Below are 18,062 nucleotides of genomic sequence, written 5' to 3' on the forward strand. Positions count from 1 at the left end.
CATTTGATACACACACACACACATATATATATATTAATATGTGTACTCGACATAGTTTATTTAGTATTATCTGATGGAGGTTAGGTTCTAGGGAATAAAGTGGTAGAAGGTTGTTACTGATGTGAATTGGGACACAGTTGACATGTTGTATACTTCATGATAACCACTGCTGTTTAAATACGGTTTCCTAGAAATGGTTACAGTATAAACTAGATTCAAAACATCTCAGTTTGCAATTTCATTCTGTGAACTACACAAAGCAATTATCATATCTTCTTGCCTTCTATAATTCCAATAGAGAACCCACTATGTATAAATAAAACCATAAATAACTTGTCATGTGTAATCTTTATCCAGTCAGCATTTCAAAACATGAAACGGTAGAATATTTATTTGCCTTGTTTGCTCAAAATATGGCACAAACACTTATAAAAATACACAAAGACACACAGAAGCCTCAGTTTCCTATATTTGTTTGTTTTCAGTCAAGTATTAAATACGACCTAGAAAGAGATTATTTTGCAACAGAAGGCCCTTCCACCTCATTCTCAATGGAATGATTAAAGTACAAAATATATCACAGGACAAGTAAAATTGGGTTAAGTCCCTGGGACCCCTGGAGCTGGTTTGGTTCCAAAGAATCTATGCTAAGTCAGGCTCTTGAAATTCAGTTCAAGAGAGCCTGTGTGTGTGTGCCTAGTAGCTCAGTCTTGTCTGACTCTTTATGACCCCATGGACTGTAACCCGCCAGGCTCCTCTGTCCATGGGAGTTCTCCAGGCAAGAATACCGGAATGGGTTGCCATGCCCTCCTCCAGGGGATCTTCCCAACCCAGGGACTGAACCCATTGCAGGTGGATTCTTTACTCTCTGAGTCACAAAGGAAGTCCCAAGAGAGCCTACTTGCAATCAAACCATAGTAACTTAATCAGTACCAGAGATTTATGCGGAACTAAAACATCAATCCAAATTATAGTTAAAGTATGCATGTTACTCAGAATCAGCAAAGGTTAGTTCACAACAATCCTGGACAGTTTATAGTTCTGAGGCAATAGTGTGAAAAATTTACATTTTGGAGAGTGAGCATGTAGGAGTGTGACTCTGTGTGGTGTGCATGTACAGACACATGGGCCCTGGGGAAGAGGCTAAAGAATAAGGGCATGAGGCAGAAGCAGACATGGAAGACAAGGCCCAGGATATGGCACCCCACTCCAGTACTCTTGCCTAGAATATCCCATGGATGGAGGAGCCTGGTAGGCTCCAGTCCATGGGGTCGCTAAGAGTCAGACATGACTGAGCGACTTCACTTTCACTGTTCACTTTCATGCACTGGAGAAGGAAATGGCAACCCACTCCTGTGTTCTTGCCTGGAGAATCCCAGGGACAGGAGAGCCTAGTGGGCTGCCATCTATGGGGTCACACAGAGTCAGACATGACTGAAGTGACTTAGCAGCAGTGCACAGAGAATGGGTTTCTGCAAAGAATGTAACCTGTATGTGGGTCAAAGTTTAGCTCAGAGTAGGAATACGTTGTTCCAATCCAAGCACATCTAAAGTAACTCCTTACTTCCTAAAGCAATGTGATGTAGGTTTGGGATGAGAAATTCAGACTTTTTAACCTCAATTCCACTACCTAGTGGCTGAGTGACCTTCAGAAAGTCACAACTTCTCTAACTTAAGTAATGGGAATAACAAAGAAAATAAGAGCATGTCCCTTTACTGGGCGATTCCCTTTGTGGCTCAGATGGTAAAGAATCTGTCTGCAATGCAGGAGATGTGGGTTCAGTCCCTGGGTCAGGAAGAACCCCAGGAGAAGGGAATGGCAATCCACTCCAGTATTCTTGCCTGGAAAAGCCCATGGACAGAGGAACCTGGTGGGCTACAGTCCATGGGGTCACAAAGAGCTGGATACGACTGAGTGACTAACACTTTTGCTTTCCCTTTACGGGATGATTATGAAGATTCTATGAAAAAATATAGACAAACACATTTTATAAGCTACAAATTCCTTTACAATAATATATATTAGTAATTCACAGAACATCAGAAACAATTTGATTCCAATTACCATGTGCTCAAACTCCAAAAAGGCTATCCTTATAAGTTCAGCCTATAGGAATAAGAAACTTTCAATGTGCATCATTTGGGTGAATTCTTAGAATAAACAATAAAGCCCCCCAATAAATACTTCTTGAGTTTACTTAGCTTTCCAAGGCCATGTTGAAAATAATCATAATGGAATTTAAATTAATTTGTTTATATTCTTGTCCAATCTTACTAAAATGTATGTCTAAAAAAGTTCAAGTATGTGAGTTCTATCTTCATTCAGATCAAAGTCGTGTCCAAAGAGCACTATTTTAACTCTCTCTTATATGCACATGCTACTCACGGTCACCAAGTCTTTTCACATCCAGTTTCTTATTGGTACAACTTATTAGCTACAACTGACAGGTAAAGTCGAACTGTTGCTGCTGCTGCTGCTAAGTCGCTTCAGTCGTGTCCGACTCTGTGTGACCCCGTAGACGGCAGCCCACCAGGCTCCCCCGTCCCTGGGATTCTCCAGGCAAGAACACTGGAGTGGGTTGCCATTTCCTTCTCCAATGCATGAAAGTGAAAAGTGAAAGTGAAGTCACTCAGTCGTGTCTGACCCTTAGCGACCCCAGGGACTGCAGCCCACCAGGCTCCTCCGTCCATGGGATATTCTAGGCAAGAGTACTGGAGTGGGGTGCCACTGCCTTCTCCGAAAGTCAAACTACTCAACTTCAACTAGGAAAACGATTCCAGTTTCTTCATCCTACAGAAAGTTTTCACTCCTGTGCATTAGTTTATATGATCAGAGGGTATTATAATTTAGAGTTTGGGCTAGTTGGAGGAAATTAATTACATATATAAAAGTTGTCCACCAAAATTGTCTCTATTTGGTTTGCTATTTTGAATTAGGATTGATAAAAATCACTCCCCATCACAATGGAATATTCCTGAGCCATTTAAAAAGAATGAAATATTGCCATCTGCAGTAGCATGGATGGACCTAGAGAATATTATACTTACTGAAGCAAGTTATATAGAGGCAAATACTATATGGTATCACTTGTATGTGGAATCGAAAAAGTACAACAAATGGACCTATATATAAAACAGAAACAGACTCACAGACATAGAAAACAAATTTACAGTTACCAAAGGTGAAAGTAAGGCAAAGGAGGGATGAATTAGGAGTAGAGGATTAACAAATGCAAACTACTATACATAAAATAAATAAGCAACAAGCATTTAAAAAAAATATATTCAATATCTTATAATAACCTTTAATGGAAAAGAAGCTGAATATATATACATACATAGACATATATATAAAACTCAATCACTTCATTACACACCTGAAACTAACATGACATGGTAAATCAACTGCATTTCAATAAAATTTTTAATACATTTTAAAATAAATCCCTAAACTGCAAACAAACTGAAACAAACTACTCATCAAGTTTGTTGCTGCTGCTGCTGCTAAGTCGCTTCAGTCATGTCCGACTCTGTGCGACCCCACAGACGGCAGCCCACAAGGCTTCCCCGTCCCTGGGATTCTCCAGGCAAGAACACTGGAGTGGGTTGCCATTTCCTTCTCTAATGCATGAAAGTGAAAAGTGAAAGTGAAGTCGCTCAGTTGTGTCTGACTCTTAGCGACCCCATGGACTGCAGCCTACCAGGCTCCTCCATCTGTGAGATTTTCTAGGCAAGAGTACTGGAGTGGGAAAAAAAAGCTACTCCCCATCATTCCTCACAATATTTTGGTAAACCAAGCATCTAAAAGAAAGAGTCAAAAGTTAAGGGATCTCAAAAAGAAAGATTTTAGAAGAAACTAATATTTTACTACTGTGTCTTTTTAACAGGTTCCCAAATTGCTAGTTGTTTGGTTAGCTTTTATATGGTTTTCTGGCTAGCAAAAAGACAGAAACTCAACAAAGCTAGTGAAAAACCTTAGAATATTTACAAGACTACACTAAAGCTCAATCTGAGAAATTAAACACATCTAAAACAATCCTTTTAGATAACTCTCAACTTTGAAACTCCACAAAATAAAAAAATAATTTAAATAGTCTTTTATGAAGTTTTCATAATATGGAACAGAAATAGCAGAGGTACATCAGAGGGCAAAAGAATTCTCAAAAAGGACATACGCTCAAAATTTGAGAAAAACAGAGTATGTCAAAAATATATGATCATTTATGGGGGTCAAATTAAATTGTCATTAGCTACTTAAGAGACTTTAATTTTATGGTAAACATAAACAGTAAAATATAATATTACAAATGTACATAACTCCAGACCAAACTGACCAAGCAGAAGCTATCTTCATAAGACTTAAAAGTAACCAATATGCTTATGGCAGAAAGTGAAGAGGAACTAAAAAGCCTCTTGAAAGTGAAAGAGGAGAGTGAAAAAGTTGGCTTAAAGCTCAACACTCAGAAAACCAAGATCATGGCATCTGGTCCCATCCCTTCATGGGAAATAGATGGGGAAACAGTGGAAACAGTGGCTGACTATTTTTGGGGGGCTCCAAAATCACTGTAGATGGTGATTGCAGCCATGAAATTAAAAGACGCTTACTCCTTGGAAAGAAAGTTATGACCAACCTAAATAGCACATTCAAAAGCAGAGACATTACTTTGCCAACAAAGGTCCGTCTAGTCAAGGCTATGGTTTTTCCAGTGGTCATGTATGGATGTGAGATTTGGACTGTGAAGAAAGCTGAGTGCTGAAGAATTGATGATTTTGAACCATGGTGTTGGAGAAGACTCTTGAGAGTCCCTTGGACTGCAAGGAGATCCAACAAGTCCATTCTAAAGGAGATAGGTCCTGGGTGTTCTTTGGAAGGAATGATGCTAAAGCTGAAAACTCCAGTACTTTGGCCACCTCATGCGAAGAGTTTATCCACTGGAAAAGACTCTGATGCTGGGAGGGATTGGGGGCAAGAGGAGAAGGGGACGACAGAGGATGAGATGGCTGGATGCCATCACCAACTTGATGGACGTGAGTTTGAGTGAACTCCGGGAGTTGGTGATGGACAGGGAGGCCTGGCGTGCTGCAATTCATGGGGCCGCAAAGAGTCGGACACGACTGAGCGACTGAATTGTCCTGAACTGAATACCATGAAATAACAGTAAGAACATATTTGCAAAGCTTAAGTCAAATTTTCTCATTCCATAAACACCTTACTAGCATCTCTGCTTAACTTTGTGAACTCAAGGTTCAATCTAAGTTTTAAAATATAATATGCATGTGGTAGACACTAAGGTGACCCTCTCTCAGATTAATAAATAGTCTGGGGGAGATGGGGTGGGGGAGAGAATCAAGAGTGACTGCTAGTGGGTACCCAGTTTCTTTTTGAGGTGATGATTCCTATGGTCTGAAAGAGATGACGCTGGCATTGGAGCAGTATTCCTCGCTGTGTATTAAGTGGATCTCTCTCCCCTATCTCTTCTTTACAGCTACGACGCCAAAGGTCAAGGCACAGTCTCAAAAGGGAAGAGCCCTGACCATCTAACTCATGCTTCCTTTTTCCTTCCATGGGGAAAACAAAAAAAAACAACTGTTAAGTGGACTTGAGGCAGACTCACTTAAAGAACTTCTCTCTTCAAATGTCCCTCTCACCCCTTCCACCACAGTCAGGCTGGCAACCATGTAGGCCTGCTCTATCTAGACACCAGGAGCAAATATTATCATGTGAACATTTACGTATACAGTTTTGTAAATCGCAGTGCTCTAGTCTAGTTTTAGTTCTGTGCTTTGGGATTCTCTGTCAATCATCGTTTGCCTCCCTGGCCTGTCCCTGTCCCTTACATACATCTTCCAATGAGAATCTGGTGGGAAGCACTGATTCACTTTGGTCATGATTTAGTTCATTCTTTGGCCACATACCACCTAATAGTACTCAGATTTTACCCAATTTCTAATAGGGACTGAAATTTGGTAATAATTGCTTTATTTTGGTTATTATTATTTTGATTATTTTTGCAACTGATCTCACACACAATACTAACTTACTTCAAAGTCAGAAAAGTAACACCTGCTATAGTTTAAAAAAAAATAAAGAAAAACTTGAGTATATCATCAAGAAGTTTAGTCTTAATCCTGGCAAGATATACTAATAACACCAGCAACAAAGGTTAAGGGCAAAGTTAAGCTTTGGGGGAGACCACAATTGTACTGCAAATAGGCATTTAAGTACCACTCGTATCCACGCCCTACTGACAGGGCACTCTTTATTGTTTATTTAAGGGGAAAACATCTGTGAAACTTGACTTTACCTAAATGTGTTAACAACTATGAATGTTATCACTAGGTGCCCTCAGAATGAACAAATTTTCTCAGCTTCTAGACTTTCCCAGTTCTTTATGAAGTGATATTACTTTCTAGAATTTCATGTCTGTACCATATTTCAAAAATGACTGCATCCTGGGACCAACAAATGATGAACTCAGAAAGATTTGGGAAGGCTCTCTATTCCTGAGACACTACCAATATCTGATCTTAAATAAAGAGAACTAGAAACGTGAAACTTCAAATCACCTTTCCAACCACCGTATTAGTTACCGTGGTTACTTATGTTATTCAGAAAACAATCAAAACAATTCATAACTTGACTAAATTAACAAAGGAGTTGAGATAGCAAAAATCTCTTATTCCAAAAACAAATAAGAACCCTCCTGGCTTCTACAAAATATTTTTTCCTCAAAAAACAACCATCACTTAGCCAGACTATTAATTACAGGAATTTAAATCTGTGGCGCTAAAGTTGTCAGCACAAGGACAGTGTGGAATGTTAAGCCATTTATATTATTAGACCTATTTTTAAACACAGTATGCCAGACAGCTTTCACTACTATTGTCTACAGAAGCACAAAGTGGTAGAAACCCTTCCTATGATCATGAGAGTCAAGAATTTTACTAGATTTTCCTTCCAACATAATAGCTAAGTTCCCTGAAGGACCCTCCTACTGAGATCAAACTCAAGACATTACAAAACATTACAGTATCTACAAATGTTACTCACTAAATTAACATAGAGGAAGAAAAATCATAATAACTTCAAAATCTGCAGAAAAGTATTTGGTAAAATTCAATACTCATTTTTGGAAAAGAAGTCACAGCAAACCAGGAATAAAAAGGAATGCTCTTAACGTGATAGAGAGGTTCAAAAAAATTACAGTAAAATTACTGTCCATGGTAAATTACTAAAAACATTCTCTTTAAAGTCAGTTACCAAGAATGTCCAACATTACCAGTTTGCTTTTATCACTTCTAGTCAAAGTTTTCTGAAGTTTCTAGCCAGTATAAGGAAACATAAAAAAAAAAAAATTAAAATATATAAGGATTAAAAATAGGAAAACAAAGCTACCATTATTTGCAGATAATATGATTATCTTTTAGATAACAACAAACAAAATCAAGAAAAAAGATCTTCAAAAATATAAAAAATATATGAAGAATCTCTACATTATCAGGGATAAAAAGAGAATTTGGCAAGATGACTAAAACTATTTATATTTTGAAGTAAAGTATATTTATAAATACCAGCAACAATCACTTATAAAGTATGGTTGCTTTTTTAAAGACATTTTGGAGAGCAAAAAATAAATTACATAGTAAGAATAGATCTAACAAAAGGTATGTTAAAATGATGTGCAGAAAATGATAAAATCTTACTAACAGACAATAAAGAAGACTGAAATACATGAAGAAACATGCCATATTCATGTAAGAAGGGCTCAATACTGTGACAGTATCACAGAAGATGACAGAAGACTTGCCTTACCAGGTATCACAGTAATTAAGACAGTGTATCGTTAGTACTAGAAGAGACAAGCTGACCAACAGAATAAAACTCCAAAGCAGAGCCACATAACAAATCATGTGACACAGATGACCCTGACATATCACTAGGCAAAGGATGAACCTTTCAATAATTGGAACTGGTCAGCCACATTGTAAAAAATGAAATTAGATATCCGTTTCAAAGATAGATAATGGATTAAGGGTATAAATGCAAAAAACTTTAAATTTTTTAGGGGAAAATATGGGAGACTACTGTTTTGATCCTGGGACGGGAAATACAATTTTTTTTTTTTTAAACAAAGACTGAGTTTGTTTTTTATTATTTCATTTTGGCTGCACTGGGCAGCACACGGGATCTTAGTTCCCCAACCAGGGATGAAACCCATGCTCCCTGAAGATGATGAGCACAGTCTTAACCAATGAACTGCCAGGGAAGTCCCAAGAAACACAATTTATTAATAGATATTTACAAAAAAGATATTATTTTACACTCACTAAACTAGAAAATATTACGAAGTGACAATGTGCCACACTTAGGAAGTGACAAGCGCACACTAAGTGCTGTGCTCAGTCGCTCAGTCGTGCCCAACTCTTTGTGACTCCATGGACTGTAGCCCACCAGGCTCCTCTGTCCATTGGGATTCTCCAAACAAGAATACTAGAGTGGGTTGCCATGTCCTCCTCCACGGGATCTTCCCAACCCTGGGATGCCCAAAGTTAAAAAAAGAATTAGGTATAATGGAGACTTTTATTCATAGGGCTGACCAAAATATATCTTAACATAACCACTTTTTTAAAAATTGGCATAAGATACCCAGGTTAAGCATTCTGATCATCTTCAGCTCAGTAATTACACATCTTGTTCCACTACTTGGTTTTGTATATGTGTAACAGAAGGTATAAAAATGTTCAAGAAATGTTCATATAATCAAAAAAGCTAGTTTCTACATTATCTGTAGATGCAAGACAAATTACCTCAAAATGCAGCTGCCAAAAACAACAAACATTTATAATCTCAAGTGATTTCTACCGGTCAGAAATTCGGAAGCAGCTCATTTGGGAGGTTCTGGCTCAGATTCCTGAGGTTGCAGTCGAGATAAACTAACAAGTCCATAACCATCTGAAGGTCTGACTGAGGCTAAAGGTAAATCACACACACAGATAAATTACTGGTACTGGGTTGATGCTAGATGCCTCAGTATCTCCTCACGTGAACTTCTTCCCGGGACTGCTTGAATATCACCAAGCCATGATTTCTGGTTTTATTCACAGAGATAGAACTAGGAAATCAAGGAGAAAGTTGCAAAATTCTCACCATCACTTCCTCAATAGTCTACTGCACAGAGGACAATCCTATTCAATATAGGAAAGGTCTGCATAAAGATATAAATATCAAGAAACAAGGATCACTGGGGGCCATCTTAGAAACTGGTTACCACATCTGGAAAAGACTGTTCTCCAATTAAAGCAAGGAAGATACACTGCAGTATATTAACAGAATGAAGAGTATAAAGCAGTGAAAGTGAATGAGCCACAACCACACTAAAAAACACAAACGAATGTTCCAAAAATTATTGTTGTTGTAAGTCATGTCCAGCTGTTTGTGACTCCATGGACCATAGCATGCCAGGCTTTTCTGTCCTCCACTATCTCTCAGAATTTGCTCAAATTCATGTCCATTGAGTCAGTGATGCTTTTAATATCTAACCATCTCACCCTCCGCTGCCCTATTCTCCTCTTGGCTTTGATCTTTCTCAGCATCAGGTTCTCTTTCAACGATAGTTGGCTCTTCATATCAGGTGACCAAAGGATTGGAGATTCAGCCTTAGTAACAAGCCTTCCAATGAATGTTCAGGGTTGATCTCCTTTAAGATTGACTGGTTTGATCTCCTTGCAGTCCAAGGCACTCACAAGAGTGTTCTCTAAAACAGTACGGACTAAACAACCAAAAATCAGAAAACTTATAATACCATGTATATTGAGTTCAAAAACAAACTTAACTAAAACAATTTATAGGTATCACAATTCCAGTGATAAAACTTAGGAAAAATTAAGAGAAAAGCACAAAATTCAGAACCTGGATTACCACTGGGAAGGTGGTAGGAGAATGAAATGGGGAGAAACACATGAGTGGATGTAAACTGTTGATAGTGTATGCAGACTATACACTACAAAGACGATATACAACTTGGGCTTGTGTGTTTTTTATTTGTCAACAATATATGTTTAAATAAATGATAAAGAAAACACTGAAAGAAAAGTAATAACTAATTTTAGTAGTACTGCCTTCAATAAGTTGTTCTTTGGGGGTATTTTTCTTAAGCATAAAGTTAGGAGTCCAGTCCTATCTAGTTAGTCAGAAATTTGGGGGTTCTACTTGGTGAGTAAACCTAAGAAGCAATTATAAGGGAAAGGATAATCAAGTATTGAGTAAATCTCAGAGAAGCTATATATCAAAAAAAAAAATCATAATACTAAAACCCAATTGATTCCTTGCCTGTTTTGAAATGGAACTAATATTTTGAATAAAAATTGATTTTCTCAAAAGCATTTGCACCAGCTATTTAAAAAGATAAAACTGCAAATGTTTAAAGCCTGTATTAAAAATAACATCCCAAAACCTTATAATATTTGAGAATACAACTATGCGCATAAACTACTACTTACGGTTTTGGTCTTTCCTTGGTATTTGCCACTAGTAAGTACAACAAGTAAAATCTGCCTTTGAAGATATACAAGCAATTAAATTTTTTAAATGCTGGCACAGGGGCAGTTATAAGCAACTTGAAAATAAAAGATGAGGACTAAGATGTCCATCTAGTCAAAGCTATGGTTTTTCCAGGAGTCATGTATGTATGTGAGAACTGGACTTATAAAGAAAGCTGAGGGCTGAAGAACTGATGCTTTAGAACTGTGGTGTTGGAGAAGACTGTTGAGAGTCCCCTGGACTGCAAGGAGATCCAACCAGTCCATCCTAAAGGAGATCAGTCCTGGGTGTTCATTGGAAGGACTGACGCTGAAGCTGAAACTCTAATACTTTGGCCACCTGAGAGCTGACTCACTTGAAAAGACCCTGATGCTGGGAAAGATTGAAGGCGGGAGGAGAAGGGGGCGACAGAGGATGAGATGGCTGGATGGCAGCACCGACCCGATGGACATGAGTTTGAGTGAACTCCAGGAGTTGGTGACGGACAGGGAGGCCTGACGTGCTGCAGTCCACGGGGTCACCGGGAGTCAGACGTGACTGAGCAACTGAACTGAATTGAAGATTTCATTTCAGAATGAATTTCTGTCTGTCCCCTTGACTATCAAAAGACAGGCTCATCTAGTCACAAAACACTGTTTTCCACAGAGGGATCATCTGCACGTCTTTCAACATGACACAAAAATAGGCTTTAATTCTGAGAAAAAAAAAAATCCTAATTTTCCCTGCCTTTTTTTTAAAATAAGGTAAAAGAGGAAAATGTTGTAACAGCAGCCACTGGAGGGAGGACTTGATGTTAGAATGAGAATAAAACAAGAATAAAGCATTTTATCTGGTGCTTTGACTGAAAATAACATTTTGTTAAACTCATTTCTATTTGTTTAAATGACAAATGCTGAAAATACTGCTTTTTCTGCTTGAGAGTTAAACTTCCTTTCACTGAAAAACAGATGTTGATTCAACCATCCTTTATTGGTACACAAATTAGCAGCAAGAAAATTATAAAGCTGCCTGGACTAACAAAGAATTAGCACCAATGCTTAGCCTAAGTATATATTTAAAGGCCTATCCTTGATTTTAAATAAGCCTGCATTGTGTTCATTTGAAATATTATCCACAAATTTTAATATTAAGCCCCAGGTAACCACAAGAAATCCAACAATTCATAAGTTGGCAGCGCTTCTGTAAACTCGTGCCATTGCTCTTCATGTGGCTAATGGGTTTGGTTTTGCTGTTAATGAAAATATTCAAATATTTTAGTATTTGTTCACACAAACCTGTTTTAACACATACACATACACAAATACACATATATATTACAAGGATCCCAAAGTAAGCTGCAAGCTTCTAGGGCTGACCCTTTAAAAACTACCAAGTCCAACAATATTATTTAAGAGAATTTTAAATCAAGATTCAAAACACAAAATCATAGAACTGGAAGGGTATGGAAGTGGGCTTTTTCACAATTTCAGCCACTATTTTAATAATGGTCATATACTAAACAATAGACACTAGGCTTGGGAAAAATCCTGAAAAACTGCAAACCTAACTTCTCTTCTCTTTTTAAAATGATTTGTTTCACAATCAACATTTTGGATTAGACTTCTTAAACTGAAGAATCCTACTGTGATTTAATCAATGAGCCAGCAAAACTGTCAGTTCTGAATAAGAAGCATTCAGAAGAAAAATCAAGAAAAGAAATATAAACTCTGAGGAACATAGAAATTCTTCTTCTGACAAGATATTTTATTGAATATGGAACATGTGAATTAAAAAAAATGGTTTCAAATAATAAATCAGTTAACAACAAATATGAAAAGAGTATAATTCAGACACTTATGCCAAAAGTTTATTTATATTTTCAATTTACATGGAAATTCACTATTTCAGGACCTCTGCAGTATAGTTTTAATTTTTTAAATTTTATGAAGTACTTAGTCCTTCATTTATATATTTAAAATTTTAGATCTAGCTAATATCCATATGTCTTTAAAAAACGAGTAGAAAATAGTAATTGGAAAATGCTAAATATATTCACTTGCCAACAATAAACCAAAAGCAAAAGTTTTGTAATTATGGAATGTATAGGAAAAAACAACCTTCCTAAAATGTTTTGCAGAAATTGAAAACAAGTCTCAGGCAGTAATACATCTTAATAAGTAAGGTAACCAACGGATCTGTAATTCTGCAGGTGAATATATGCATCATACTTCAAGGCTGAATTACCTAAAACAGGCATAAGTGATCAAAGCTTTGAAAATTGTGTTGCAATTTCCTATAGGGTCAACATTTAGAGAAAAACAAAAAGTAGCTGAGCTCTGAGAGAAATACATTTTATGATTACAGTCCAAGACGCTCTAAAGAAAAGTATTTTCTTATTTTTATAGTAATCTTAATTAAATGTGTAACTCAATTTTGCTAAAGATTTTTTCCATGTTTTCATAAGAAAATTTACTAATTTAAAAAAATGAAGTTTAAACTTAAGACATAAAACATTTCCACTCTGAAACATTTCTCATTCACTAATTACTATTCTGGAAATATTCTCCTCAAAGAGTGTGCTCCTTAAGTACGTCAGGTATTTTAGCTCTTTGTATTGCATATTAGGGGCTTTCCACGTGACTCAGAGGTAAAGAATCCGCCTGCCAAAGCAGGAGACGCAGGTTTGATCCCCAGGTCAGGAAGATCCCCTGGAGAAGGAAATGGCAACCCACTCTAGTATTCTTACCTCAGAAATCCCATGGACTGAAGGGGCTTGGTGGGCTATAGTCCATGGGGTTGCAAAAGAATCGGACATGACTTAAGTCACTAAACAACAATTTTATATTATGGTCAAGTTGTATACAGGCCATATTACCTCTCAGAAGATAGGGGCTATCTTACTCATACTGACATCTCATGTATTATGGGCTCATAAATATTGACTTGAACAGGGCTTGTTTATAAAATGATCGAAGCCTACCAACACAAACAATATTTCCAAGGAATAAAGAGAAGAAAGAGAATTAATGAAAAAGAGTCTCTGGGAACTCCTGGTGGTCCAAGGGTTAGGATTCCGCGCTTTCACTGCCAAGGGCATGATTCAGTCCTGGTTGGTGAACCAAGATTCCACAAGCTGGGCAGTGTTGCCAAAAATTAAATAAGTAAGTCCTTACTTTATTTTTGAAACTGTATACACAATTTTATTAAACAACTAACACCGAATGACATTCTTTAAAATGAAAGCTATTAGCTAATCTAAATAAATTACTTAAATAAAAAATATTGATACTACTATAGGATATGGTAGGATTTAGATGATATATAGTCAAGGTCTTATTCAGGAAGAACTAATAAACAGTTGGAACAAAAGACACAGAAACATACAGTTTACATTACATATATATATATATATATATATATATATATATATTCAGATCTTGACTGAAACGGAAGCAATGCACACTAAAAATAATAGCCATAAGGAAAAACAGTCACTTCATAATCAGTTGGGTCAGTGCCTAATACAATAGTTTAGGGATTTGGTAAAGCTAGGTTCAAATATGCAGCATAGGTTTGAAGCAAAGACAGAACTTTCTATCTTTTTCTAAGTGTCAAATTAATTTTAGATTTCAGAATATTCTGAATTGATAAGAAGACCAGTAAACATCAGGGCTGCATGGAACATCTGCATGGAAAATGTGAAGGATATACGATCTTTTAAAAGTCAGACAGACCAAAGAAAGTACAAGACTAGTCAAATGGGAAATTTCTCAATGAAGACGGCAACAACAGAAGAAAGAAAAGGCATTCTCCCTTAAATATCACTGTAATTTGCACCTTAAAGTCAATATGTAAACAATCCCAGCTGTTTTATTTACAGATTATACACATGTGACAGACACAGGCAAGCTAGCTCATAAATGGAACCACAAGATTTCAAACCACATAAACAGTATATAAATTCTGACATTTTCAAAACTGACTTTCCATTCCAACCACTTGAAATGCAATGCCAGGTAAACAGAAGACAGTAGAAAAAGCATGGACTAAAATGTAGGGAGAAATGAGGATGGTGTTACTTCTACTTTCCAAGCATTTCTCACTAAAAAATAAGAAAGGTCAGTTTCAGGAGTGGAGAACCAAGTGCAAACAACTACAGGTTAGGCTAAAACCCTCGACCTCTTCTCAGCAATCTGCCTTCCAAAGTTCACTGAATAACAGATTAATGAACAAAACAAATCAAATACCACGTTATCTACCCTATCCACATCTTAATTCACCACTGAATTTTAATGCTTTATAACTATTATGACTATCACGTGGGCAGTTATTTATCAAATCATATACAGTGTCAAAAGAGGGGAACATAACCTAACCCCAAGTTTTGTAAGCCAGAAGAGTGTCTTCCCTGAGAGAAGGCAAATTATCAGGCTAAAGAAGAGTTATGGCTGCAAAAGCGATGGGTAATGAGTGCAAAATCAAAAATGTTGAAAAACTGAATTCTTTCCCCCTCAGACCATTAACAAAGTAAAAATGTCCACTTTACTACTAAGTGAATTAAGAAACTTAAATATGTACATGGTACACAAAATGCAGTATTGACAGGCTTTGTTCAACTTATGAATCACTCTCATGTGCTCAGTCATGTCCAGCTCTTTTCTGATCCCATGGACTGTAATCCACCAGGCTCCCTTGTCCATGGAAATTTTCAGGCAAGAATACTGGAGTGGTTTGCCATTTCTTCCTCCGGGGGATCTTCCGGATCCAGGGATCAAACCCACGTCTCCGGCATCTCCAGCACTGGCAGGCAGATTCTTCTTACCACTGAGCCACCTGGGAAGACCTAATTTATGAATACCCACTTTTATCATTAAATAAATTGAGAGAAGTTAGTGCAGATAAGACAAATAAAATGTAATCTCTGATTACATTTGTTCATAAGTTTGTTACCAAGTGAACTCTGGACACACGGGTAACCAGCCTGCCCTACACACGACGCTTAAGCCAACATACACGGCTACGGGGAGAGATCAAGATGGCATTGATTCAACTGAATTATCTGTTTGCAAAAAGATAAAAATCAACTCTTACTTCACATCATATATAAAAACGTATTCAACATAGATCATAGAGCACAGACAAGAATATAACACCTAAAGTTATAAAAATTTAGAAGAAAATACAAGAGAAAATCTTTGGAATCTTAGAGTAGGCAAAGTTTTCTCAGTCTGAAAACAACCAAAAAACCCCACAAGTTATAAAAGGAAAAAATTGATAATCTGTGCCTCATTAAAATTAAAAATGTTTGCTCTTCAAAAAATAACATTAAGAAAATGAAAAAGAAGCCACAGACTGGAGGAAATACTTAGATGACAGAAGGAAAAAAAAAAACTTTTACAAGTCAATAATAAGATAATCAAACTTAAAAGCAGGCAAAAGATTTAAATAGCTATCTCTTGAGAAAAGACATACAAATGACCAACAGAAAATGACAGGAGAAAACATTTGGAGATGATGGAAATATTCCTTATCTTGACTGTGATGAGAATTTCAAGGATATATGCTAAAACAACATCAAATTATATACTTTAAATATGTACCATTTATTGAACTTCAATTATAACTTAATAAGATTACAACAGATAAAAGTGAGGAGATTTTTTAAATGTAAAACTAAATGGTAATTGGCATGATTTATTCTATTTCCCTAAATGCTTTACATGTTATGGTAGTACTCATTCCATGGAGAATGATATATATACCCTGCTGGGTAGAAAATAATATAACAAATTTATTAACTATTACTTGAGGAGTGATTATTTTGTTACATTTCAGCCAAATCTTGTTATTTATTCCAACAGAAATTAGCAAATACACACAAATAGAAAAATAACCTAAATATCACAAGTATTTAGCTTTAGCTATAATTGCAACAGCTATTAAGGAATGCATAACACTGTAAGCCAGAAAAATAGCTCTAATTATTGAAATTTCAAGCAGTCATATACTTTCTTAATACATTAGAAATAATTAGACTTCTAATCCTACTACTCAAGTCAACTGAGCAATATTTACACAGCAGAAGACAGCCAAAAAGAAACTTAAGCTGATCTTCAATGAATGTCTAATAACTTACATAGATTCTGGAGAGCTGTGGAGTAGATAGAGACATGTGGTATTCCACGAAAAAGCATTAAAACTAATAACCTTTGCTGAATCAGCAGGCCCAGCCTACAGTTCCCTACCATTCTTCCATTCACTCACTTTAATGTGCATTAGTCGCTCAGTTGTATCCGATTCTTTGAGACCCCATACACTGCAGCCCACCAGACTCCTCTGTCCATGGGATTCTCCAGGCGAGAATACTGGAGTGGCTTGCCATTCCCTTCTCCACATTCACTTAATAAAAATTTATTCACTGCCTCAAACATACCAGATTCTGTATTTGACAGAAGCTATACCAAAAGGCAGTAGAACATACGGTCATGGAACACTGGAGCCAGAATGCCTGTACTTAAAATTTAACTCTACCATTTCTTCTACATAATACCTAGGCCAAGGTACTTAACCTCTGGTGTGCAGTTAACTCGGCAGGCTTGAGATGTCCAAAACCTGTGCATTCTAAAGAAAGAACTTAGCCTTGACTGGCTTCTGTGAGATGCCTATAAGCCCTTGGAATACCACGCCTGATAATAGTATCCTCGTACGCCTGAGGCCTCGGGCCATGCCATGCAGTTTATACTAACCACATGATTTATGGTGAATGCACGCTTTTATTCCCTGGATCCTGCAGCATGCTGTATCAGATTGATCTCTGTGGGGGCTGGTCACTGAGTTAGTCATGGGGCCACTCCTTGCATATGTTGTTGTTGTTGCTATTTAGCCGCTAAATCATGTCTGACTCTTTTGCAACCCCCTGGACGATAGTCTGCCTGGCTCATCTGTCCACGGTATTCTCTAAATACGAATCCTGGAGTGGCTTGCCATTTTCCTCTCAGGGGGGATCTTCCCGGCCCAGGGATCAAACCCTCATCTCCTGCATTGGCAGGCAGATTCTTTACCACTGAGCCACCAGGGAAGCCCCCAGTGTCTATGTGACTGACACTCAAAAAACACTCTGGACTCTAAGGTTCAGGGGAGCTTCCTTGGTTGCTAACACTTTGCACTTGTCACATACTGTCGATGGAAGAACAAGACACTTTCTGTACAATTGTTCAGAGAGGACAAGCGGAAGCTAGTACCTAGTGTCTCCTGGACTCGGCCCTACGTGGTTTTTCTGTTTGCTGTTTTTAATCTGTACCCTTTCACTGTAATAAACTGCAACTGTGAATTTAATAGCGCTTCTGAGTTCTGGGAGTTCTGCCAGCAAATCGTCAAACCTAAGGGCAGTCTTGAGGACCCTCAATCCAGTAACCTTGTTTCCACGTCTAAAAACTGCACTTTATATTAGTACCTACTTAAAGGATAGCTGTGGGGATCAAATGAACTAATGTGTGTTAGGTTCTCAGAACAATACCTGGCATATAATGTTTGCTGCTTCTCA

General features: G+C 37.2%; 1 protein-coding gene across 22 annotated transcripts in view; it reads right to left on the minus strand.

The window, feature by feature from the left end:
- Positions 1 to 18,062, minus strand: part of ARB2A (ARB2 cotranscriptional regulator A) — a 419,837-nt gene that overhangs the window by 384,768 nt on the left and 17,007 nt on the right. The gene's annotated exons all lie outside the window — the stretch shown is intronic.

This window comes from Bos grunniens, chromosome 7 (genome assembly GCF_055505025.1).
Source record: "Bos grunniens cultivar Pamir isolate PY7600 chromosome 7, Bosgru_T2T1.0, whole genome shotgun sequence".
Lineage (NCBI taxonomy): Eukaryota > Metazoa > Chordata > Mammalia > Artiodactyla > Bovidae > Bos > Bos grunniens.